The 26,010-nt window shown below is 41.5% G+C and overlaps 1 protein-coding gene across 2 annotated transcripts in view; it reads left to right on the top strand.

Annotated features, from left to right (window-relative positions):
* LOC149323170 (leucine-rich repeat and immunoglobulin-like domain-containing nogo receptor-interacting protein 2) overlaps nucleotides 1–26,010 on the top strand; it is an 813,307-nt gene that overhangs the window by 615,379 nt on the left and 171,918 nt on the right. The gene's annotated exons all lie outside the window — the stretch shown is intronic.

Here is a 26,010-nt window from a genome sequence, read left to right as displayed (position 1 = left end):
TGTTTGGCAAAAGGCATACTTTCATAATCATCTCCCTCTGGAAGGAGAATGGAAGTGCTACAACAGCATATGGAGAGGCAAGCAGAAAGTTGTTTCTCTTTCGCTGCCTCTTGGCTTTCTTTTCTCTTGTGATAAGGCTCTAAATGTTGTTGCTGTGTGCCTTCAAGTTGTTTCCAACTTATGGTAACCTAAGGAGTTTTCTTGGCAAGATTACAGGGTGTTCTTGACAATATTTGTTCAGAGAGGGTTTGTCTTTGCTTCCCTCTGAGACTGAGAGAGTGTGACTTACCTAAGGTCACCAAGTGGGTTTCTATGGCCAAGTGGGAATTTGAACTCTGCTCTCTTGGAGCATAGTCCAATGCTCAAACCACTACACCATGCTAGCTCTCTAGAATTTTAAATACTTCCACCTAAAATGCAAACCCTGGGATTCCATTGGATAGAACCATGTCAGTTAAAGTGGAATGATGGTGCTATAATTGTGTGGTGTGGAAGGATTGCAAGAAGGTTATAATTCTTTTGATGTGAAAGTGTCCTTAGTGTGTTGATGAAAGGGAGTAAGCTAAAATAAGCAACGTTCATGTAAATGGTTATATATCCATTTTTCAGTATCAAAGCCTTCTAATGGCACTTGCAAATCAGTTGCTGTAACATGGTCGGACAGTCAAAGAAGTTGCCTTCAGCTTGGTGTGGCTTTTTCAAAAGATCAAGAGGCAGATCTCAAACAAATGATAGATCTCTAATGATAGTAACTAATGATATTAATGTTACTATAGTAATTTGCGGTAGATCAACAAGGAATTGTGACTCCACATTATTTAACAAAGCCACTATTTTTCCCCCTCCTACCCAGAATTATATTATGGAATTGGGAATTGTGTGTGTGTGTTTTAGGACTGTGGGCTGTGTCCAGTCTGGGTATTCAAACATTTTTAGTTCAAAATCCTATAATTCTAGGTTGGGTTGGGAATTGTGCAGTCCTCTATAAGTTGTTGCACTGCAGCTTCCAGCAACCCTAGCCAACAGAGCCAATGATGATGAATACTAGGACCCGCAGTCCTTTGAAGATTTCCTTGTTATAATGGAAGTCTGCATTATACCCAGCTGTGTCCATTCTCTCATTCCTCCTCTGTCTCTCTGTCATGCTCTCATTCACTCACTCTCTCTGTGCCTGTCTATCTGGAGAAAAGCAGCTTAAAAATGATGATGATGATGATGATGATGATGATGATGATGATGATGATGAACTACCACTTCCACCATTCCCTGCCATTGACCAGGCTGTTTGGTCAGAGCTGATACATTTTGAATCATCATCATCACCACCACCATCATCACCACCATCATTTTAAAAAAATCCATATCTGTATCTTGTTTCAGAAACCAATTGATTACAAAGGTATATTTACCAGCATGTTCCTTGTAGTCACAAATGTTCCCTAACCAATCACATCTTCTAGAAGAAAGCAGCTGAATCCATCCATCTTCCTTACTCAAGCTGCTGGGACCAATTCTCAAATACATAACAGTAACAGGATACTTTCCATTCTCCAGTACTACACTCCTTAGCTTAGCGGATGAAAAGGTTTGGCTTGGAACACTTAGCAAGCAAACAAAATAAATTTACATAAATGAATTACTTAAAATGTACTGAAACTGCAACTGAGTGGGTTTATCTGCTAACAAAGTGGTCTTGAAATTCGATCAGCAGAAGATCTAGGTTGGTGAATGAGTCTCTTAGGAAATTCCCTACCTCACAGCAATTTTGAAAATGGATTGACATGAAACCTACGTGAATCAGTATCCGTGCAGTTTCTTTTTAAACAGACAAATATATAAAATGAAAATTATCTTTTTTAATACCCAGGTGGTTGACTGAAACATTGTTATATAGCGTGCCTATCGCTTGTAACAAATCCATAGAAGCATTGGCAGAGTTAAGCATGTTCTCCAGTATACAGAACTCCTGAATCTCCCAATGCTGAAATCCCATTGAAGCAACTGGCATGTTTTTGATTATGAACTAACATGCTTCATTAAGTTAAATGACACTTAGGGCCAGAACAAGCAACACTTTAAAGCCACTGTTTGGGTGGCTTGGAAGCATGGTGTTTATATGCCACACACTCCAACACCACCCAGAAGTCGGGCAGCTGCCCAGATGTTTACACACTACATGCTGCTGGAGCATCTTGAGCCCAGCTTTGGGGTTTGGTAGAATGGGTAGTTGCTGTGACACCAATCTGTCTTCTTGCCAGTCTGTTCTGGTCCTAAGGCTGCATCTGCACTGCAGAAATAATGCAGTTTTACACCACTTTAACTGCAATGGTTCAATGCTTGGGATTTCTGATGTCAGAGCAAGGCACCCAGCAGTGATCACAATGGTGGGTGCCTCATTCTGACCACAGAGCAACTGACTGGTGGCAGTGGTGGATGTGCAGATTAGCTCAGCAGAAAGTCCAACCAGATAGTCCATCTGGTGTGGGAACTGGGGGCTCCGGATCTTCCTGCAAGATTTAGTGTAAGAACTAAGGCGGGTTACATACCGCCACTTGGGACGTCCTCAGGACGTCTCAGTTTAAAAAAGGGGCGTCTCTTCCAGATGCCCCTCTTCCTGTTACGGACTCTGTCCGTAACAAATGGCGGCGGCTGTTCCACACGGCCGCCGCCATCTTGACATAATTGACGCTGTGTGTCCGCACGTCGCGTGGCGCTAATGACGTCGCGAGTGTGCCATTGGCGCCTCACGGTGTCATGAGCGCGATGCCAGAAGAAGCTCCATTTTGGAGCTTCTTTTTTGCTCCGTAAGGGAGCCGCACGGTTTGGCTGCGGCGGCTCCCTTACGGAGCAAAAAGCAGCGCCAGGAGACCGCCGCAAAGCAGCGGTTTGTAACGCCTCTATTTTTTTTTTAAAAGCCCATGTTAAGTGTGTTATACCCTGGTTCTGGTACTGAACATGCCAAACACCGTCTGAATTGTTCACACCAAAACCGAGGTCTGGACTGTGTGTTGTCCAAACAGGATGCTGCCAGAAAAGGAATTGACTTCTTAGTCTATGCAGACAAGGCCTTAGTATTTTATAATAATAATAATAATAATTTGTTTTATTTATATACCGCTATTCCAAAGATCATAGCGGTTTTATGCTTTGGCAGAGAAGGCTAAAGAACAGGTGAAACTACAAAAACATAGAAATACAAACATACAAATCCCAGGAATCCATAGGATGGACCTACAGCACTTAAAGTGGTATCAAACTGCATTATTTCTACAGTGTAGGTGCATCTGGTGCAGTCCACACTGAGAAATAATCCAGTTTGAGACCACTTTAACTGCCCTAGCTCAGTGCTAGGGAATCCTGGGAATTGTAATTTATTGTGGCACCAGAGCTCTAGGATAGAGAAGGCTAACTGTCTCATAAAGCTACAGTTCCCAGAATTCCCTAGCATTGAGCCAGGGCAGATAAAGCAGTGTCGAACTGGATTCCTACTGCAGTGTGGATTGGACCTCTGCCTCTCCTTTCTCCCTTCTTCAATCAGCTTATGCAGCAGGAAATAAAGGGTTTTCCTCCCCTCACCCACTTCTGATTGATTATTAGGGTATTTTCCTCTCATCCAAGACTGCCACCCAGACACATTTGGATTGATTTATGAATAGCTCTAGGAAAAACAGTCAGTTGTTTTAAGGCTGGTGATGAGGACAGTTCATGATGGAGTTCTAAATCCAGGATTCTGCCAGGCCTGTAGTGTACCAGGGACACTATGGGTTGCCATTTACATTTCCAGATGTTCCAGAACCTTTTGATGGTATGCTCTTCCTCACATTAAACTTACAAGTCTTGCAAGGATGTGCAGGCCAAAAGAAAGGGACAGCCCCAAAGCTGCACAGTGGGCTTCATGGCTCAGGATGGACTAGAAACTTGATCATCCAGGTCCCACTGCACCAGCTCTCTGATTAATAATGTATTAGAGCACAGTTTCAGATAATTTAAATGTTTTCTCATTGATTAATCTAAGTAAGTAATTAAGCACAACGGCCTCTAGACTGGAAATGATCAATATACATTTCCATACCTTAAAAAGGAGCTACAAAAGAGTGCAGCAACTACCAGATCTTTCTGGCAGATTAATCTCCCACTCAAATAAAGTCATGCTTAAAATTTTGCAACAGAGACTCCTGCCATATATGGAGCGAGAAATTCCTGTGGTTCAAACTGAATTCAGGAAGTGCACTGGGAATCCAGACACTGGGAATCACATTGCAAACATAGAGTTATAACATAGTGGACCAGGAAATTCTTGAAGAAAATCAACATTTACAGATTATAGCAAAATTTGCAGATTACTGCAAAACCTTTGACTATATCAATCATGAAAACCTATGTGGTAGTCTTAAAGAAATGGGCGTGCTACTGCACTTGGTTTTCCTGATGTGACACCTATACTCAAGACATGAGGCTGCTGTCAGAAATGAATATGGAGAAACAAGATGGTTCCCAGTTGAAAAGGGCGAGCTGGACAGTGAAGAAAGTTGATAGAAAGAAAATCAGCTCATTTGAGAAGTGGTACTGGAGAAGAGTGCCATGGAAACACACTTGTGGCCAGTCACACACTCTCAGCTCAGAGGATCGTGGAAAAGTCAGCCCTAGGGTTGCCATAAGTTGGAAACAACTTGAAGGCACACAACAATAACAGTCCGTGATTACAGCTTTTTCGTTCTACTTCTTTACTATGTTGATAAGTTTAAGAAAATCAAAACAATGTTCTTAGTTTTTCTCTAATAGCCTTGTTTGTTTCATATGAACTTTGCTGACATATTCAAAACAGAATCCAGTGGCGACATTGAGACTGACCATTTCCATTAGTTGTCTGAAACATGGCTATGCGTTGGTTGACAGCCAGCCTTTGAGAAATAATGTTCTAAGGCAAAAAAAGGAAAATAAAAAAGTAGTTGCTTATCTCCAGCCTTTGGTAGCCAGATTTCCTGAGGTTTTTCTCTGTGAGTTAAAAGATGTGATAGGAAGGAGACATGCCTTCCCGTGGGATACTGAAGTATGTCTAAAAGCTATCAGCTGAAGCAAAATATAAGATACCCTTCTCGTTTCATTGTCAATATCCATGACATTTTCTTTGCCTGATGTAAATAAACACACATCACTCTATTCTTTCATCTTGACTCTCTGGCTGCATTTATCAAACAACACAGGAGTGTGGGAAGGAAAGAAGGGCCAAGTCCTGTTCATTAGACAAAAGTCACCAAGCAGAAATGGTTCTCTTGGGCAGTATTTATCCTTTGCCAGCTCATCTCTGAAATTTCAACATGTAACTCATTAGAATTATGAAAGGCAGCATCTTTCAAACACTTGTGCTTTCTTTGCCTTAACCAGCTATTTCAACTTCCCACCCACCCTCCACAAAAAAAGCACATTGAGCTTCCATTTTTTTCCATATAAGATAGACATCCCAAACCTTTATCTGCAAGTGCCCCTCAAAATGATAGTTTCCCAAATATTGACCTTAGGATCTGTTGAGGTTGCTAAATGTTAACCTCACAACATCAGAACACTGAAGGCGAACAAGTGGGATTTGTCACAAATGATCATTTACTTCTGTTCATCTGTTTGGGGACAGGTTTAGTATGTCTTCAGGACCATCAAGACATTTTTTTTCTCCATTCTTAATTGTTTAATGGCACATTTTAGGATATGATATACCAAAATCATGCATGATGGACATGCTGTTGCTTATGCAATGCCATCACCATGTCTTACTGACTGATCTCCTAGGATATATTAAACTGGATGCACACCAAACACATGGAAGGAGTCAATCGCTTGTCTGTACAGAATCCTGAGGGTTTCAGACAACTGAACAGTGGAAGATTCTGGTCAAGTGTGCAAGAGATGGAATGATCTGTCTGTTTCACTTTTTAGCTCACTATTTCTTTTTAAAAAGTTCTTTCTGGACCATTTCTTCAACATGTGAAGTCGAAGGCAGAGGATGAAGATGCCAGCCACAGATGCCGGCAAAATGTCAGGAATAAATTCTTCTAGAACATGGCCACATCGCCCGAAAACCCCACCAAAAACTATTTCTTCAACAGTTTGTGTGTATGTAGTTCTGTGTTAATTTTCAAATTCATAATGTATTTTTATGAAATTTTTCTTAACATGTGCAAGAACTTTCTATAAATACATATCTTTTGTATGATGATTTCCTCAAAGTACATTTTTATATGCAGTTCTGTAAGAATTTGTGTGCTAGGAGTGAGATGCTATGCTCAATCCCATTGTGGATTATCAGATAATGTATTGCTGATGCCAAAATGTATCAATTTTTACTCTCACTTCAAGTGCTTCAAGTCCCACTTCTTGCTTCTATCTCTCTATATATATGTTTAACTAAGTGCATCTTTGGGGAACCACCAGGGCCCTAGGAGTCTGGTAGGTGGATCCATTTAACATTTTCATTACACACAGTACAATCTAGTTTCTGCCTAGGGCATAGTAGGTCATTAGAATTGTGCAGCATAGACCACAGGACTTCTGTTCCTCACCAGTCATTGGAATACTGAGAAAAGCTTCACTATCTGTAGGAGAAGAACTCAACCTCCCTTTGTCAACAACAGCCCTCATGAAACTTGAATATCAGACTGTATAGCAGCTGCATGGGACTTCGATTTTGACTTCTTGTATTACTATAGTAGCATCAAAAGATTTTTGATTCTTCCCATTCCACCATTGTAATGAAAGAGAGAATCACTTTAGTGACAGTGTGTATATGTTCTGAACAGGGTCTAGCTCCCACTCCAGGTCTCTTCAATAGCTTGGTGACAAAAACTGATACACATTACTGCTATAAGATAAATTTTATTGGTGATAAATAATATCTGAGGATAATTTCTTTGGCTTTTGTCCCCATTGTGGACAAATAAATACATATTTTTATGTAATTTTTACCTGGTATTTACATCTCCAGGTGTTTGAGGAAAATATTATGAACAGAAATACACCTGGGTTTTATGTGTGAAAAAAAATATTCTAAAACACTTGTGGGGTTTTTTTGTGTGCAAAGTTAGTGCATTTTGCACCAAAAAGAAAAACAAAAAATGTGCTGTTTGCCCAAAAGATGTATTCCTTTTGAAAGAGGGATTGCAAAATAAATAAATAAATAAATAAATAAATAAATAAATAAATAAATAAATAAATAAATAAAATGCTTTTTGCACCAGAAAGTACACTATCATGGTTTCCCCCAGCACAATTTTATATAAAATTATATAAAATTGTGTGTGTGTGTGTGTGCACAATCTCCAGTCTGTATAGGGCCTGCATTCCTGATTCCTGTGGCTGTATAACATATTCCCTGGATTGAGGTAAAGTTCCCCACTCATCCACTCCTGCCAGTGAGGCAACTGGAATTCCAGATGTTATGTAGGCCAGAACCAAACAAAAAGTATTGAACTGCATGAGCATAAACCATATATACTATATTTTCTGGCGTATAAGACTACTTTTTAACCCAGGAAAATCTTCTCAAAAGTTGGCGGTCATCTTATACGCCAGGTGTTGTCTTATAGGGCAGGTGCTGAAACGTCCGAGCTGGACTGGAGAATCTGCAGTTGCCGCATATGGTGGGGGGAGCTAAAAAATGGCCGCACCCCCACCATATGTGACGATCGTATGAAAGCAGCTACCGCTCTGATAGTCTTGGAGACAGGGAGGGCTGGGCAGGCAGGGAGAACTGACCAATCCAAGCAGGCTTTGTATACAACAAGTTTTCCTGCTAAGTACCTGCATGTCATAAGCATTTGAATTAAAATTATCATATTGAAATCAAATCTGATGTGTTTTTTTAATTTTTATTTGGTTTGCATTGGAAGAGGGGTAGTCTTATACAGTGAGTATATCCCAAACTCTGTATTTTAACTGGAAAAGTTAGGGGTCGCCTGATACGCCCAGTCGTCTTATACGCCGGAAAATACAGTAAATAAATCGCTAAAAGGAGAGTTAGCTCTGCTGATCTTCCTGTCTGTTCCTAGCCTTCAGATGGCAAACTAAAGCAAAACTTTTAGACCATTTTGTTTTTATTTGCCATCAAGTTGACTTTGACCTATGGTGAGCCTATGAATGAGAAACCTCCAAAATTCCTGGTCATTAACTGTCTTGCTCTGGTCTTGCAAACTCAGGGCCATGGTTTCCTTGATGGAATCAATCCATTTGTAATGCAGGGGCTCTCCAGCCCACCCCAAAGGGACGGGCTGGAAACACCCAGTTTTCCTCCGGAGTTGCGCCGCAGCAGCCAAACCACGTGGCATCTCTCTGGACCAAAAAGAACCCGGAAAAATTGGGTTCTTTTTGGCACACGGGGATAACGTCATCATGCGCCATTGGCACACTGTGACACATCCATGATTAAAGTGCGGCACCCGGAGTTGTGGACACAGCACTGCACTTGCATCATGCACGCGTGCGCCATATGGACAGCACCACTTAAAGATGGTGCCGCCCATATGTGTTAGGGTTCTGGAGTGTGCAGATGCTACACACTCCAGAACTATAAAATTGGCCCCAGGCCGGTGGTCTGTACTGGGCTGCAGTCTCCCTTTTTTGCTTTTGCCTTCCATTCTGTCAAGCTTTGTCATCTTTTCCAGTGAGTCACATGATCTCATGATATGTCCAAAGCATAGCAGCCTCTGTTGATTCAAGTTGGCTTCTGATGGGAATCCAGACTTGATTTGCCCTAAAACCCATTTATTTGTCTCTTTAGCAGTCCATGATATCCACAGAACTCTTTTCCAGTACCACATTTCAAATGAGTAGATTTTCTTTCTGTTGGCTTTCATCATTGTTCAGCATTCCCAATCATGCTTAGAAATCAGGATCTACTAAGCACTTTTAATATCCCTGGGAGTTTAACACCTGGGAGGAATTTCTCTTAATTTGAAATGAAAAGAAAGTGAGGCCAAAACACATTCATGTGAATTTGCTAGTTCAGCAAATTTACGTGAATTCGAATTGCATTCAAACTGACTTCCTATTGCCCGAAAATAGCTTGCCATTGCCTGAAATTGCATGTGATCTCTTCTCACACAATAACGTGAAATCCCATGATTGCATTCAGACTGACTTCCCATTGCCCGAAATTACGTGTGATAGTCTATCACGCAATAACATTAAACCCCATGATTGCGTTCAGATTGCCATTGGATTATACTTCCAATTTCCCTTGTCTGATAACATCCTCCCTGGACAGCTGTTATTGATTGATCATTATGCTAACAAAGACTCTAGAACCCAGCTGTCAGATAGCAGGGGCCTTGGTTCGATAATGTCTCTGATATTTGGAAATGACTATGCCTCTGACAAAATACTGTCTTTAAAAAAAACTGGCAAACTATTATTCTTCTTAAATAGAGATCTCCTTTTGTTCTTTTCTAAGCTCAGTAGATATTTTTTTATTTTTTTATTGTTGTTGAATGCAAATAAAAAACAATTTTGTGTTAATGACCAGGGAAGAACGTTTTACTTTTGAGTGAAAGAATTATAACTCCTCTCTACCTTAATGGGAACAGTAAGTAAAAATAATTATTCATGCATGCTTGCCATCTCATTAAATATTTGATGTAAAATCCCTCCAATAAAACGTTAAAGTGGATAGTTTCTTTCTTTTTTTCTTCTCTTTTCCCATTGTTGAGCTTCAGATGGTTTATTATTTCCATTAAGCCTGGGGAATTTGATTGTATAATCAAACACTGTAGTCCTGTGTATCTCTTATGGTCCATTAATGTAGTGATATCTCTCCTCATTTTGTACACTTCTCTTCTAACTCTCCTCATTTTCCTGGATGGTTTAGTACTCTTTGTTCATCTGTTTGTGGGCAATGAGAACTTACTGATAATCAAGTTAAAATCAGAAGCATATCTGCAATCAAAGCTGTCTCTTTGCTTCTGTTGATGAGCTTTTTTGTTGTTCTGGTGGTGAATGGTTAAATCATCTGCTTTACACTAAGTGCCTTTTCCTCTTCCTTGCCTTTAAATATTACTAATCCAAATGTTGGTCCTGTAATTCCAAGCTGCCCTAAGAGTATGTTGAGGTATGCAGGAAATTACAGTTCAATAACATCTGGAGGGTCACATTCCCATCCACTTTAATGGATTTGAACATTTTTCTGGCAGCTTCTAAGATAACTCTGTTTCTGAACTCAGTAGATATATGAAGCTTGTCTGAAGATGAATTTCCCCATAGTCGTGTAGCATACACTTCATCCAAAGCTTGGAAGAGTTATCTTCTGGGCCTACAACCCCTGCATTCTTCCAACCAGTATAATTATGATTCTGGGAAGTGTACTTTTGCATATTGTGCCTCTTCCAGAACAGTCCAGACATATCAGAGTAAATCATTCCCAGCCAACATACCCAGCACATCTAGAGGGTTCGTGATAGAGGGCAAATTATGGAGAGATGCTCTGCAATTTCACAGTAGTAAATAAGCATGTAAGACCTGTCTCCTCATATATAATGGCTGGCATCCTGTTAGAGATCTACTACACACATGTAAGTTTTCCTTACATAACTCCTTTTGGGAGGTTACTACAGGGTTACTACTCTCCTTAGCACTCAGAGTGCCCCCCATATATAATGAAAAGCTTCTGAAGCCCCTCACACAGCCATTCCCTGCTTCTGGAGTCCAGCCGACTTCCCATAAAGTAGAGATTGACTCTGCCTGGGAGGGGACTTTATAGGCTCTTCTGTATGTTGTGGGGTGATATATTGGTTAAACCTAGCATAGATCTGCATATGGACCTACTACTCTATGCTGAATTATAAAGAATTGCAGCAAATGTCATTCCCCAGGCACTTTCCCTGCCTTTAATTCATTGAAGCAAAGCTGAACACAGACATGTAAAGATGCTGATTGAACTGATACATATTTTGCTTCAACACTGATAGTAGGACAGCTTCCTCCACCACAATGGAGGGCAGGCAGCTAGCTTATGGATATCAGGAAAAGGCATGGCTCTGCCTTCCAATACATGCAAAATATATTCATCTGCCATCTGAGGAACTTACCTTAATTTATCTAATAGACCAGGTCTAAGTAGCTTCTCTGGTGATAACTTAAAGGCCAAGAGAGTCATTTATTTATGTCACAGGCTGTATCTGAATGGAGGAAAAGAAACATTCCCCCACAATTTCTGCTCCATTCTGGGGCTGCCCCAAAGTACAGTTCCCAGAATTCCATAGCATTGAGCCAGGGAAGTTAAAGCAGTGTCAAACCAGATTATTGCCACAGTGTGGGTGCAGCTGAAGATACCCTTGGCTGTGTCTCTTCCCACCCAGACATTCCAACTCCTGCCACAGCACTGTCACTTTCAAGTTTGCAAGGTTCCTCCTGTGCATACTGTGCTTCAACAGGGCCAGGGTAAGGATAGGAGGGGGAGTGTGCAGACAGTGCTGCTTGTATCAACCCATTGTGGGTGCTGGATGTATGGACAGCTCATCATTCCCGCACATCCAGAATCCCTAATGGTAAGCTAGGTTTTCTCATCTGTGGACATGGTCAAAGATATGCTGGGGGGGGGGGGGGGGATTAACAATTCTAGTTCAAACTAAACCACAATCCTTGTCAAACAGGAAATGCAGGGTCTGTTAACCCTACCACACAAAGATGTAGCTGATATCCCCCCATCTGAGCACTAAGGGTGAGAAGAAGAGAGGAGATATTTTCAGTGGTGTCTTCCTCCCAGCTGTAGAATGCTGTTCCTCTGGGTATCCACTTAACATCTGCATTTATTATCTTCTCCACTCTAACTTCTCTACTCAGGCCTTTCAACATTTTTTAGAAAACATATTATTGATATATGGTGTGTGTGTGTGTGTGTGTGTTGCTATTTTAAGCTGACATTGAGTATTGTTTCATTCTTTAGATTGTCCAAGTCTGGTTGTTCTATTTTTGCTTGTAGGGACGTATTGCTTCCCATTGTATGCACTTGTAATTTCGTGCTGATGGATTTTGCTTTGCTTGGATACTTCATTGATTTGTATTTTATTTTTATTTATTTATTCCCTTTCAATCATTGCATGCCACCTAAAGGACTAATTTCATGAGTGACTAATGAATGAATGAATGAATGAATGGAAAAAATGCTAGAGATCGACAGGCAGCAATTGAAGCCTGAAATATGACAACTGTAGCAAGACAGGCTTATGGAATTTGAGTCAGGGCAATCAATAGTTTATGAAGGGTAGATCCCAAAAAGCAGAATTGCAAAATCCGGAAAAACCCAGGGCCTGAGATTTCAAGATCCAAACCTGAAGTCTATGTAAAGCTTCCTGCACATAGCTTTACACTACAGAATTATAGCATTGTTATTTGATTTTATCCGTCATGGCTCTGTCCTGTGGATTCCTGGGACTAGCAGTTTAGAAATGAGCATTTAGACTCCTGAGCCAAAGGTCTTCAGTACCTCTGAAAAAATTACAAGCCTCACAGTTTTATAAGATGGAATCATGGCAGTTAAAGTGAAATAATATCACTATAATCATATAGGCCCGTTACAAACGGGCCAGAAAGTACGCGTGGAGTGCGTACTAGGGTTAGAAAGGGGTGGTGCTTCCGCACCCTCCTAACCCTAGTGCATGCTCCGCGTGCACAAAATGGCGGCGGCCGTTCCACACAACTGCCGCCATGACGACCTCATGACCGCACCGCCTCTATACGGGTAGCGCAGACGTGACGTCCTCGCTCCATGCCAGGGCGCTTAGTGCGCCCTTAGCGCGGAGCAGGAAGGAGCTCCGAAACGGAGCTCCTTCCTGGTTTGGTCCGCTGGGCGCAGCCTTCACACGGCTGCGCCCAGCGGACCAAAGGAGAAAGGGGCCAAGCGACCCCTTTCTCCTCCTCCCCACCACCACGGGGTGTCCTTGGGGCTTGAAGCCCCAAGGACACCCCTTTACAGGCTGCAGGGAAGCAGCCTTTTGCCGCTTCCCCGCAGCCCGGAAAGCAGTGGATCGGGGCCTCAGCGGCTGCCGGTCTAGCCACTGAAGCCCTGATACCCTGGGGAAAGGGGCGGGTACAGGCCGCCGCTTTTCGGCGGTCTGTAACCCGCCATAGTGTGAATGGGCTCTTGGTTATTTCATTAGGGATGTCATTGAGCATGATATATTAAGCACCAACTGCAGTTTCTTACAACATTTCATTTGTTTATTTATTTACTTTTAAAAACCTCAAAGTCTAACAAATAAAAAAATGTTTCTCTGGCTGGCAATTAAGTATTCCAACCTCTGTACTGAGTAGAAGGATACATAAGTCCAGATGTGTTTTCCACACCTTTGCAAGCACTGCTTCCAAAACCTCTTGGGAGCTGTAGTTCAACACAAAGTTTTCCAGGCTCTGCTTTGAACAGAAAAATCCAAAATTTACCAGATCCATTTTAACATTTTTGCAAGCACCAACTTTAGCATGTGTAAGTAGAAGACCAACAAAACAGACTTTTGCAAATGGCAAGGAAAATTTGAAAATTAAACTTGTAGGCCTACAGCAGCCAGAATACACTGGGATTTTCCTGGGGTGTTTTGGCCCTGGATTTGCCTGAATTCCCCTTCTTACCTGGGTACTCCAGAGGAACACCAGGTGACTGCCTACACACACATACCATTGTGCCCCTCAACACCACTGCACCTGGCATGAATCACTTTCTCTTTGGTTGAAGCCTAGGTGCATAGCGCTCCCTCATTGTGACCACAAGGAGAGCGACGTGTGGCGGCAGTGAGTGGCAAAGTGGGACACCCATGAAAAAAGCTGCCCATCATCACTCCTCTTTTTGATGTGGTTTAAGGCAGGTATAGCCTAGATTAAATATGGAACTGGCTTAAAATTTTGAAGAGATGTCACAGTCAGGGTAGGGAGAGGGTGTGGTTCATTTAGGCTGTGTAGACATACCATTTGTGGCTCAATCCCATTAACTATTGCCCCTCATTGTTTTTTAGTTTGTTGTGCAATCCTCAGTCAGTCACAAAATTCTCAGCATTATCACCATGTACAAGAAGAAAAACAGGGTATAAATTAAATATATAAGTCATGCCAGTAATACTCAGTATTTTGGGAGGGGAAGGTGAGGGTGATGGTGAAACAGAAGAGGACTTGGAAGGAGAGAGAAAATGGCTGCACCTAGGAGAGGGAGTGAAGAGAAAGGGGAAAGGATAAATGTTGTGGCAGAAAGGAGAAACTACAGGATGAGGAATGAGGAAGAGCACACTGATTCAGGGTAGAATGTGCCCTGGAGAATATACCTGTGAGTCAGGAGAGCAAGCAAAGCAGAAAGCAAGCCAGACCAGGTTCAAATGCAAAGCATCCGTAACAGTGGGTGGGTAGTGAATGCAGTCTAGACTCTGATTGCAAAAAGCAATCTGAGAAGGGTCCAGAGTCTAAGGAACAAGTGGAAGCGCTGGAAGAAAGACAGCAAGGAATGTAAGACTATGCTGAGCAGGGATAGTGAATAAGTTGCCTTACAACAGAGAAATGGCCTCAGTTGTGCTAATTTGTATCCAGCTGTAAATCAGCACAGCTGGATCCATTAGACCATGTGTCCTTTTTAAAGACATGGCATGTGCTTTGTTGCTTCCACTTTAATCTCTGACATTTAGATGGCTGCAGTTCTCTGCCTCCTCTTCAGGGTCCACATGGGACAATCCAGGTTCTGTCTCTAAAGCAGGATTGCCAGCTTCCTCTGGCTCCAAGGCAGGGCTACCAGCCAACACTGGCTCTGACTGGCCCTGACATGAGGGCTCTCCTCTTTTCCTTTCTCATCAGAAGATGAATCCTCTGGGTGGAACATGACAAGAAGGGACTAGAAAATGATGGAGAAGATGAGTGTGTTTGCAGAGCTCCCATCTCATGCCTAGATCAACCATCTGATTGCTTGTTTGTATAATAGTCTGCTCTGATGAAACGCAACAGATATGTCTTGCCACAACATAGACTATCTACAGTCAGCCCTCCATATCCATGGCTTCTGCATCCATGGATCCAACTATCCACAGCTTGAAAATATTCCACAGGGTAAAAAAATCCAAAAAGCAAATGTGGATTTTGCCATTTTATATATGGGACACCATTTTACTACCACATTGTATATAATGAAACTTAAGCATTCATAGATTTTGGTATCCACAGGAGGTCATGCAAACAAACCCCAGCAGACACCAAGGGCCCATTTTACATGAAAGTCATTGCGTTTGGACATTCCTCTTTATTCTTTTTCTTTCATTGTAGGAAGGCTAGTGAAGGATGCTGCTACTAAGGGTTAATGTTTATCTCTTGATGTTTGTTGGCTGCTGGTTTGTTTTGTGGTATTTTGTTCTGATCAGAACCCCAGAACAAACACGCACACATAGTTCTACCTGGTTTTGTATGAGCAAAATCAGAAGCAACAACCATACACACAATGCATATATAAAATTATCTTAATTTTGTCACTCACTCACTCTGAAATCATGTGTGTGCATGGGCCTTCACATCACCTGTTGACTAATGGTGACCCCATGAACCTCAAAGGGTTTTCTTAGAGAAGGACTACTCAGAGGTGGTTTTGGCAGTTCCTTCCTCTGAAATACAGCCTACACCATCTGGTAACCATAGATGGTGTGCCATCCAAGTACTAACCAGAGCTGACTCTGCTTAGCTGCTAAGATAAGATGGGATCTGGTCCCTTTAGGATATCATGCCTAACAGTTAAATCCTATGTGTCAGCTTTGAAAGTGACAGCCTGTACAGACCGGTGTTATATGCCAGCCTCAGGGCAAAGTGGGGGCGTGGCATCCACACGATGAACACCCCAACACTGCCCTAACACTGCCGTCATGATGTGCGCCTGACTGCATGGCAGGCAGTGTCACGGCATGCCTTTGCCACTGTGCCCAGATAACGCAGTCCCAAAAGGCACAAAAAGGAGCCACTTTTTGCACCACGGAAATTCCAGATCGGGCCCATGGCATGTAGTTGCTGCAGCCCTGATCTGGCACTGAAATGGTGGCTGCAGGCTGCCCCTTAGGGGTGATCTGTTCAGCCCCTAAGTTGCATGGAGTGCAGTTCAGTGTAACTACACACAAAATTAGATTCTGTGGCCCCATACAGACAGGCCAAAATAAAGCTGCTTCGGGTCACTTTGGAGGTATGCCTTTTCAATGATGCATGTGTCCTGAGAGTCTGGAAGCTGCGCCAAAGCCACGATCCAGTCCTAAGGACTGGAGCGCAGCTTTGGTGCAGCTTCCAGACTCTCAGGACGCATGCATCATTGAAACAGCATACCTCCAAAGTGACCCAAAGCAGCTTTATTCTGGTTTGTCTGTATGGGGCCTAAGGTTCCATAATAAAAAATTATTTGCAACTATGTCTTGGTGGATTCAGTGAGGCTGAGTGATTATACATATGTAGAAATGCACTGTGAATCTCCTTGGTTTATCTTTATCCCAGATATATTTGCTTTGATATTTTAAAGCTGAGGCTTTCATTACATTTTGCCCTTTAAAAGAATATGAAGTCCTAAATATTAACTAATGAGTGTTACTGACTGTATATATGGGCCTTAGGTCTTAATTAGCTCTAGGTTTAATATATTCTTTAAATCTGCTTATGTTTTCAGCCTTCAAAATTTGGAGCTAGATTTTTATTATTTCTAGCTACCCCAAGAACAAGTTGAAATAATAATTTTCCACTGTGTGAAGAATATGCTGCTACAAAATAAATAATAATATTTACTGCTTCGATAGAAATCCCAGTACCTACTCTTCTTCCAAGAAAATTAGCAATAAAAATACCTTTTGTTTTTCTGGAAAAAAGTTAATATAATTCTTTTTCTACTACCCACACTTCACGTTCTTTAAAATAAATATCAGATGAAACTCTGATATCTCACATTTTGGCTGAGATGTATAAATAATACTATAACTGGCCAGATTTTCTGGCCTAGATCCACAGCTGGTAAATCATTTCATGCATAGCAAATATTCCTGCTGGCTTACAATCAAATGAATTCACTTTGTTATGTTTTCCATATAAAAATTGTATCGGGGCTATAGCTTAGAACACACACTTGAATGCAAAAGATCATATTTTCCTCTGGCATATCCAGGGGTCAGTCTGGGAAGGATTTTTATCTGAAACCCTAGAGAGCTGCAGCCTGTCATGATAGACAGCACTGAACTAAATGGTCAGACTCAGAACAAGGCAGGCTCATCTGAAGTCTCTTTTTTGCCAAAGGTATAAAATAGGCAGCTTAAAGGCCAAAGTTCTTGGAAAGAGCTGTAACTTCATGACACAGAGTATGCTTTGCATGCAAAAGGTCCCAAGTTCAGTGCCTGGTACGTAGGTCAGGGAAGAATTCCCCCCCCCCCCCTGAAAACTTTAGAACTAATGTCAGTTAATATAGATAATAATGGTCTGTGTTGTTTAATGGTCTGACTCAGTGTGGAAGGAAGCTTCCTATAGTCATTTGATGGCTACCACACTGTCGAAATTCAGTGGTTTGAAGCATTAATTAAAACATGTTCTGTCTCTTATCAATACCAACGTATTCACCTGGTCCCACCAAGGAAGGGCAACTTATTCAAGAATGGTGTTGCAATTAACTTATTACTCCTATACTCATTAATGAATATCCAATTCTGTATTTTTTGTGACTCTACCAAACAACTAGTTTTACTGTACCAGGCATGTGGTAATGGGTATGATTTTTAACATCTCAGACATTAGCATTTTTTTCATACTTTGATGGAAATATTTATGAGTACTTTTTTTAAAAAAATAATCCAAATGTGGAAAAGTAAAACTGTTGAGCAGAGGCTTTTGAATACTTATTCTTACAAGTCAGGCATTGAATTCCTGTGTATTCCACCATATTTCTGGTGCTGAATTAAGGTTGTCCCTTCTATTTAGTTTTTGTTTAGTTTTGTTTCCTGGCAGTCTCTTCAATTTTAACAGCTAGGTGCTAGAGAAGTGTAATTTAGGCCTGAAGCAGATTGGCCCAAAGTGCCAGCTTTGAGCCGTGTTGAAGGCACGGCGTTTAGGCGATGCACATCCCAAACATAGTCAGAAGCTGCAAGAACAACATATCCAGCTGGGAAAAGCCAGCCACAAAAGGAGCGGAGAATGTCCACCTTTTGTAGGCATCCCATTTGGGTCTGCAGCAGTGGCCTGGACTGGGACCATACAGTTGCCGCAGTCCCAAAAAGATTGAGGTGGGAGCAGCCTCTGGCTACTCCTTTTGCCCCATCTGCATGACTCCTTAATCTTCTCCATCCTGGGACTATCTGTAACTAATGAACTGTTTCAGTGCAGGTAGTTGAGCATTTTGTCCAGCTTTTTAAAAGTAGTAGGATTAAGAGCAGCAGCAACAATAGGAGTAGGAGTAGCATTTATCAAAGCTTGCAAATCTTTCATTAGTAGAATTGAAATAAGATTGGTGAATTTTATTTAAAAAAATAATTGAACCAAACAAGAAAAAACAAACAAACCTCAACCATGCTTACTTCCATGATCATACAATAAACACACAGCAAGATGATAGGCAAGCTGTCAGTTTGGATGTTTGTCTGTTGGGTTTATAGCAGAAATATTGATGCAGCTTTCTGAAGTATGTTCTGTTTTGTTTTTGGTTTTTGACTTTTTGGTTTTGGTTTGGTTGGTTGGTTGGTTTTTTGAGATGAATGAGCTTAATCTGTCAATGCTGGTTTCTTTGAGTTTCTCATTTATTTACTTTGCTCCATCATGTTTCTTCATCAATTTCCAGCTTTGAAAATAATTCCACATGGAATTTCATTAGGACTTTTGCACATAATTCTCATAATGAATAGTTGTTGTTTTTTTACAATATTTGGCTTAACATTCACATTTTTGCAAGCAATTTTCCCTTGCAAGCAATTTCCCCTTACAGAATGTTGTTTTGTGCATTTAATACACACACAAACACACACACATTTTTGTATACACATTTTTTTCATGTACTCATTTTGGTACACTTTTGGTTTCTCAGATGCACTTCTGAAAGGAAGTGTGAATGCCAAAAAGCAACTGTATTCTAGTTTACATACTGATTTGTGAAATGTAAATTTGATACATTCATATAATATATTCTCCATCGACTCTATAAATGGATAGTTCATCTCTACTTTTGCTAAGCATGGATACAAGCCAATTTGACTCAACATTTCCTTCACTGTGATCTTTTAACCATTAACAAATTATACCAGCAAGTCATATTTTGGGCTGCAGTGTCCCCCATTCAGACCATGGGCTATCCCTTCTTGATGAAAATACCCTTCAGTCATAACCTTTGGTATATTTCCCACAGATCTGAACCCAAACTGTACCAGTTTCTTAAACCTGCTGTTTTAGTATGTGGAGCAGCTTTATTTATAAATTCTGTCTCTCTCCACATGTGTCTTCCCCAACCCCATGCATGTTTGTAGTTCCTTAATGCAGCCTTGGTCATAAGAGTGTTGTTTTTTTCCTTCAGGTTCCTTATATTACTTTTGTAACTTGAGATTGTGGACAATTATTTCTGTTATGTGCTACAGCCCAGTGGGTCTCAGTCACTGCCAGTCTAGATGGTCCTCATAGAATGCAATCAATATTGTCTCCGAATGACAAGAGATACATCCTATAAGAAAAGGAATAAGTAAAGAAAAATGATGGGGGGGGGGGTTCCTTATATTTCTTTCTTTTCTCTTTCTTTCTTTTCCTTGCTCTGAAAACAACTTGGAAGCCACCCTTACATTAAATTATGTTCTAAAAACACTGATCTCTTCTTATGGCTATTTGCCAAAAAATGCATAAATAGAGTAGTTAGAGAACATTCCTTCCAGATAGAGTTCCCACCAAGCATTAAGGTACTTTATGAGATAAATTAGTGGCTCTGTGTATTTCTAACTGCTAGCCATTATGCTACAAATAGATGATTGCATAGATAGTAGGGGAGGAAGGAGAAAATGTGAGGAAAACAACCCAAATTGGAAAAGTTTGTGTAATGTAGTAATCAAGGATGACCAAAGCTCTCCTGCCAGAGATTATAAACCTCTCTGCCCACACACAAACACCTACATCACATTGGTAGGCATACAAACAAAGTCACACTGAAGGAGAAAGGGGAGGGGAGACAGTGCTGTAGTGTTACTTAGCTTAGATTCTTAGAATCATAAAGTTGGAAGACACCTCAAGGATCATACAATCCAACCCCTTTCTGCCATGCAGTAATACACAATCAAAGCATCCCCCGACAGATGACCATCCAGCCTCTGTTTAAAAACTTCCAAAGGAGGAGACTCTTCTACAATCCGAGGGAGTGTGTTCCACTGTCAAATAGCGCTTACTGTCAAGAGGTTCTTCCTAATGTTTAGGTGGAATCTCTTTTTGTGTAGTTTCCATCCATTGCCCCATGTCCTAGTCTCTGGAACAGCAGGAAACAAGCTTCCTCCATTCTCAGCATGACTTCCCTTCAAATATTTAAACAGAGTTCTCATATCACTTCTCAACCTTCTCTTCTCTAGGCTAAACATACCCGACTCCCTAAGTTGTTCCACATGGGGCATGGTTTCCAGGCCTTTCACTATTTTGGTCACTCTCCTCTAGACATGCTCCAGCTTGTTAGCATCCTCTTTGAATTGAATTGGCTATATTTGACTGCAGTTGGCTGCCTCATCACCCCACTTGCACAACTCCTGCCTGCTTGCAGAATAGGAGGATGCAACTGTGGTAACAGATCCCAACTCCCCCAGAAAAAAGGAAGTGACCACATTGTTTCCGCCACACCCTACAACTGTCAAGAGCCAGCTCTGCTCTCTACATGGCTGACCAAGAACAATGGATACCAGCTACACGAAAAGAGATTCCACCTCAACATTAGGAGGAACTTCCTGACAGTAAGAGCTGTTCAACAGTGGAACAAACTCCCTCGGAGTGTAGTGGAGTCTCCTTCCCTGGAGATCTTTAAGCAGAGGCTGGATGGCCATCTATTGGGGATGCTTTGATTGGATTTCCTGCATGGCAGGGGGTCAGACTGGCTGGCCCTTGTGGCCTCTTCCAGCTCTATGATTCTATGATTATATTACTTCTTCCTGAATGTCTGGTTCTGAGGGCCCTCACAACCAAACAAGGGATTGGGGGCAAGGATGACTTTACTGTGGTACAATACAGGCAGCTTTCAAATATCAGCTCCTGGGACTCCATGTGATCTAGCCGTGACAGTTAAAGTGGCATCAAAGTGCTACAGTTGTGTGCAGAGTAGAAGAGACATTAACCACCTATTCCATACAATCTGGATGTAAGAACAAGCAGAGCTGGTTGTTCAGAGCTCACTCTATAACAGCATATCCAGCTCCTGATGGCAGCAGTAGGGGTCATCTCTGCATCCTATGTATTTGAGGTTTCTGCTGTTCACTACTGGATTTTACTCACTAAGCAGGCAGGCAGGCAGATGGAGGACTGCATGAGCAGGAAAACCACTTGAGGTTTTGTACCCTGTCCACTGGGAGCCACCACCATTTCCCCTGGTTCTCTTCTTTCTTTTGCCAGTTCTGGAGAACTGTGCAGCTCAGCAGTGGCTCTCCAGAGTGGCATGGACACCGAGGGTGACATTTGCTGCCCCTTGTCTTCCACTGCTTCTGCCAACCTCCACAGTGAGGCTGATGGCAGGGCAAGCCCTCATAATAACAGAAGCTCGGAAAGCAGGAGCGATTTTCTCTTCTCCGTTGCTTAGTTAACCATGCTCTTGATTTTTCCCCCAATGCAGATCAATAAAGCTGTTTGCTTAGATCTAACTATTGTGCTTTACTTGTAAACACAAGGGTTTGTGTTTTTGTGAATGGTGGGACCATGGGATATGTCTGTGCTCACACTGAGCCCTTTTGCTCTATGAGAAAACAGCCTGATTGGAGCAATGGTGTGTTATCGACAGAGCTTCAAAGAAACCAGGAGAAATGATTTGTGATATCTGTTAGCAGAACAGAGAAACCTCCAGTAGTCTTGTCACTTCTGATGATCTAAAATGTATGCATTCTAGCAGTGAGCCATTAATTTATAAGTCATTCTTTCTCTAGAATCATAGGCGAGAAACTCCTAGGCAAGCTAAGAGTATTTTACCATTTACGGATTTTTTTAGACAGGAGATCAATAAAAGTGAGTAGCCTGAAAATAACAATAAACACCTGCCTCTGAGGAGGGGATGGGAATTTGTCTTCATGTTGTGGGATTTGGTATCTATTTCTGCTTATTGCAAAGGTCGGCCAACAAATGTTATATAAAAAGAGTATTACTTTTTATCTACTCCAACCTGCTGTTCTGCTTGTCTTAAATATTTGTAGTTCACTGACACATTTTCATGGTTCCCAAAGTGTCAAGTGGCTTTCCCTGAGGGAGGCGTGAACAGTTGCTATAACTCCTGTATGACTCAGTTTGTATTCAGCATATAACTGGGCAGCAACTTACTTTTGGGGGGTAAGAGTTGTATTATTGATGAATCAGCATGCTGGACTTGAATCTGGGTTCAAATGACTATTTCCTCACATATTCAGTATCTTCCAGCTCCAGTTTCCCAACTGTAAAGTGCAATAATCCTGTAGTGCAGTGTGTATGGGTCCTTGTGGCACCATTCATATACAAGCGCAAAGGATGGAACTTCTTTTTTAGTAAGTCCTATTTGGCCATGAAAAACCACTCGATTACCTTGGGCAAGTCACACTGTCTCAGCCTCAGAACATGGCAAGGGCAAACCCCCTCTGAAGAAACTTTCCAGGAAAACCCAGTGATAGGTTCTCCTTTGGGTTGCCATTGGTCAGAAATGACTTGAAGACACACACACACTATTCGTTACTCATCTATTTTAAATAATATTTGAAGGGTACTCATTGTTTGAAAAGTGACCTGCTTGTATCATGTTAAAAATAAATTGCTTTTTAATTTCTATTATATTATTTTTTAATACAATTCACATTAATACACCAAAACGTGCCCCCAAATCTCTCACTGCCCTCTAAAAAAAGCAATGTTTTAAGAGTATCTATTATTATTACAGTGGCCCCACAGGATCAACGGGCTAGCTATCTGTAGATCTGCAGATCACCACATTATAGTCAGTGGTGGTACCTGCACACAGATACATCATGTCCGTGCGCATGTCACCACCTATTAATTATAAAGGGGCTTGGTATTTTGCATCTGTCAGGGGGAGAATCTAACCTCCTTGAATGGGAAGGGTGCACTGTATCATCATCAGCATCATCATTTACATTTATAGCCCACAATTTCCCCAAAAGTGGGTCTCAAAGCAGCTATGCTGGGAATGATGGCATAACAAAGTGTTACTCATCACATTAGCAATATAGTAATGTAACCAGTGATTACATTTTTTTTAAAAAATATTATTATTTATTTCAATGATTTATATCCTGCTTTTCTCCCACAATGGGATTCAAGGTGGGTCAATGTCCTTGTTACTCTGCAACAGTCATACGATACCAGTCATGTCATGACTAGTAATCCCTTGTTTCCAAACTCTGTGAAAGAGAAAGGTATTGTCAGGGTTTGGGAAATCCAGAGTTAGGAGAGGATTAATTTCTCCTGAGACATAGTTCCAAACTGTTCTTTGCACTTGAAAGATAAAGCTGTAATTTCTGAACTTGGCCTTGCTTTTAGATTCTCAGGTCATAGCAGTTATCTAGGTCTTTGCACTAGGCATTGTCCAGTTTAAAAATGTCCACCAACTGCATATTTTGGAAGAATAATCTTAACCATAATCATACATTACTTTGTTTTAACAAGATTAATTTACTGTTATGTGGAGCTGCCTGCAAATAAAATTCAAAAGTTTCAGTTTTTTCAGAATAACAAGCAGAACTTCTTCAGTATTTATCAAGATACTTCTAGGCACAACTGAAAGCTGTGTTTATTAACTGTGGTGCGTTACAGATGGGCCCAAGAGGCACCGCCATCGTGCCGTGATTACATGCGAGGGGCAGCGCTTCCTGACGCGCCTTGCCCCTCGCACGTAATGAGTGCGTCAAAATGGCGGCGCCCTATATAGATGGGTGCAGCCATTTTGACGTCAGGGACGCACAGTGTCCTGACGTCGCGCCCCGGAAGAGACACTGCGAGTGCGCATGTTGGCACTTGTGGCGTCTCTTCCAGGTTGCTGGAAGGAGCGTGATTTTTGCGCTCCTTTTTTGCAGCGCGGAGGAGTCGCACGGTTTGGCTGCTGCGACTCCTCCACGCTGCAACCGGCAGTGGCCCGAGACCGCCCATTTTGGGCAGTCTGTAATGGGCCAGTGCCATGCAAAATAGCTGGGGTCCAAAGTACCTAACCTGCTCCTAATTCAAGGTTGGGAGACCTTTGGACCTCTAGATGATTTGGACTGTTTTGGCTGAGAGGAAAATGATCGGATACCCAACCAAGGAGATGCAAATGGAAATCATCTGAGAACTGTTATAGATAAAATAGCATATTCTGTAACAGATACAGAATAGTTCATATAAGCGTTTTACTGGGGAATGCCCTAAGAAGCCAGTAGTTCTGGGGAGCACTTTGCATGTTTTCCAGATTCCAAAATGAAAGAGGACAGATCAGCTGCCTTGGGCTGCAAAGGAAGTGGATGGATTGGCTGCTGAGGCTTTTCTATGGAAATGTTCATGAGGGATCGTTGGAGGTTCTGAATTAGGAAACCTTCCTCTCTGCTTTTTATCTGGGTTGTGGAATGTGTGACCACGGTAGAGCCTAGTAAAGTTACTTTTCCAGCCTTCAGCTCCAATAATCCCCCAGAAGGGAGTTGTAATGCTAGTATTATAGTTTGAAATGTAGATTTAGGTTATAATCTAAAAAAATAACTTTTCCAAGCTTCAGACTGTGGAGCATACTATAGGAAACTCTAGGGCGCATTAGGTCTCAGCTTCCCTAGACTTTCTTATTGTAGTGTGCCAGTATACCCACCCATTCCAGCTCAGTGTATTGCTTTTACCCACCTCAAGAAAGAGCATACAACTGACATCTGAAAACAGAGCCCTGGTATATCTTACAGCACAAACTCAGCAGTCCTGCCTTTAAATTATAAGTGAAAACTTTTATTTTATCATGGAAGAGATCACTTTGACACGTTACCTACCTCTTGATGTCTTGACTCTGAAAGTGTTCAGCCCAATTATGGTGCGTAAGATTCAGTGATAATCCCCTTGATTCCAGGAGACTCGAGTAATTCTTTCCCAGAAAAAATTCTCATTGTTCATGCTAGTCTGCTTGGAGAAGAACAAGTTTAATATTATGAAACAAGGCCTAATGGAGGCACATGGTAAAAGGGCATTTCACCAGGGAGTGGGAAGGTTAAGCGCTGCTTTGAGCATCACATTTTCCTCTCTGCATTTTGAAAATACATTCAGGGGAAAGAAAATACTTAGTAAGGCATACTTTTTTTAGTAATACAGAAATGGGCAAATAAAGTACACACTGACCATGTAGTAAGTCCTGAGAGCATATTGTACATATCAGCTCCATGACTGGCTCTCTTGGTTCCTTTCTTCTTTGCTTAAAAGAAGTCAAGTGGGATCTCAGTTTAGACTGGAGGCATGCCACTCTTCAGATAGAGTTCACTCATCCCTCCATGGCACTTCCTATATTTATATTATTATTATTAACCTTTATTTATAAAGCGCTCCAAATTTACACAGAAGCGGGGAATACATTATTCTTTTTCTTCCACATCATCATAGGATATACCAGTCCTAATTATCCTTCTCCTACAGCTTGCAAAAATTATTTTGAATTACACCTCCTAGAATCTTCATAGTCATCCTGTCTGGGTGTTCTAGGAGTTGTAGTCCAAAAAGGTAACTTTTCCATGTCCTGTGCATGACCAGTGGGATTGTGACCACAGTTGAGGAAAAAATGCTCTTCTCTCTGATGCCATGGCCTTGATTCAGCCTGGTTTTCTTTTTAAGCAAGAAAAACAACACATCACTTATATTAAACCATATTTA

The sequence above is a fragment of the Sceloporus occidentalis genome, unplaced genomic scaffold (genome assembly GCF_023333645.1).
Source record: "Sceloporus occidentalis isolate IW3139 unplaced genomic scaffold, rSceOcc1.0.p SCAF_1, whole genome shotgun sequence".
Classification (NCBI taxonomy): Eukaryota; Metazoa; Chordata; class Lepidosauria; order Squamata; family Phrynosomatidae; genus Sceloporus; species Sceloporus occidentalis.
Note: the sequence above shows the minus strand (reverse complement) of the source record. Positions and strands in the feature narration are given on the sequence as shown.